The following is a 1703-nucleotide window of genomic DNA, read 5'->3' as shown; positions in this document are numbered from 1 at the left end:
ACAAGAAAGCATGTAAGGCCATGCCCAGGCCGAATAGGAAAGAGCCGCTCTGATACCATGTTGTAATGCCCCGAAAAATACTTCTCAAAAACATTGCGGAAAAATGGGTAATTTTTTTTTTGAATTGGTGGTATAAAATTGTTTCCTTTTCAAATCTTCCTTTTCCGGGACATCACTTTAAGTAACTCGAATGCGGAAAATCAACTTATCATTATCGAACGATAACTTAACCTGATTCACAATTTCCGGAATAATCCAATGCATATAATCGGTTAAGTCATAATTAGTTCATACAAACTAGGTTAGCAAAGGCAGAAACTACATCACCACTAACATATACAAAATAAAAAAGAAACATAGCCCCCCACTAACAACAAAAAGGGGACATCGACTAGCCACCAGCTGACTCAAAAGATTCCAGGAATGCTGGACCCCTCACTCGGGTCCTCCTCCTCTTCTGAGTCAGACACAAGGTTGATCACCTCCACCGAGCTCTCTACGTTTACGAGCTCGACGACCTCGTCCTCCTCCTCCTCTTCCTCCACTTGATGATGCCATAACCCAGCGGCATAATTTGGAGGGGATGACATTCTCAAAACCTGAGCCTTCTTGCAGGGATCTCCTCCAAGGACCTGGCTCCTCTGGGCTCTACTGGATGACGGAGCACCCAAACAATCTGGCCACGTCCGACGACTGTGGGATGGAACATCGCCATCACTCCTGAATGGCGGGTATCGAAATCCAAACTCTGAAGACATCAGCCTCTTTGGCGGCAAGGTGAAGGAAGCATCAATGTAGGTATCAGGCTGAGGGATCATCATCGATGATGTGCAACGACAGACCGCAGGGGCCTGTGTATGTTTACCTGTGCCCATCACTATTCCATTGTCCCATCGGGGACATGGTGAAGTGATAACCTCAAACGTGACTATTGCTGTTGGACATCTGCATAGTGAACATACACAAACAAGAACAATACAGCAGAGAGAGTAAGACATCTAATGAATATAAATTCATTGACGACGTGGACTTACTCATAATATCACACTCAGACATAAAATATATTTTAACATATAGTTCATCATTTATCATTGACATCATGAAGAAATTCATAACTTACCATGTATTTCAATATTACCAATATATCAAATAATATAGTCAACATTTTACTCATAACCATATCACATGCACAAACGTAGGAATACACAATGCTAGTAGCTCACATGTGGGAATTCACCTCCACAATACTAATGTATGCATGATATGTCATGATTGTCCACCTTACACCAATATCCATCCAACATCCTAATCGGAAATAATCGAGAGTACAGGTCCCGTACCAAGCCGCTTTGTACACACCCGAAATAACATATCCTCGTAAGGAAGTAAAAAAAATAGATCGATCGGTTCCCTCAGGAACAGTCCTACCCGGACCTAGGTCGTACAAACGCTTTCTGGGCATCCCTCTCATCGATCTCGAATGCAATCCAGGGGTTGTCAGAGATTGCCTAGTTTGGCCTGTGAGAACTGTCCGATCCAACAGGATGTCCTCTCCTAGGAATACAAGGGACTCAACTCACCTAGACTCCTCAAGACATTGTTGGCGAATCACCATCCAATCAGTGCCGTTCCTGCTTACATCACGGTGCTCTAAGTCGTCCCGTCATTTCCTCTCCACTACTTCATGGTCACAATGCAATGCA

Source organism: Lupinus angustifolius, unplaced genomic scaffold (assembly GCF_001865875.1).
Source record: "Lupinus angustifolius cultivar Tanjil unplaced genomic scaffold, LupAngTanjil_v1.0 Scaffold_366, whole genome shotgun sequence".
Taxonomy (NCBI): domain Eukaryota; kingdom Viridiplantae; phylum Streptophyta; class Magnoliopsida; order Fabales; family Fabaceae; genus Lupinus; species Lupinus angustifolius.
This window is presented reverse-complemented; position numbering follows the sequence as displayed.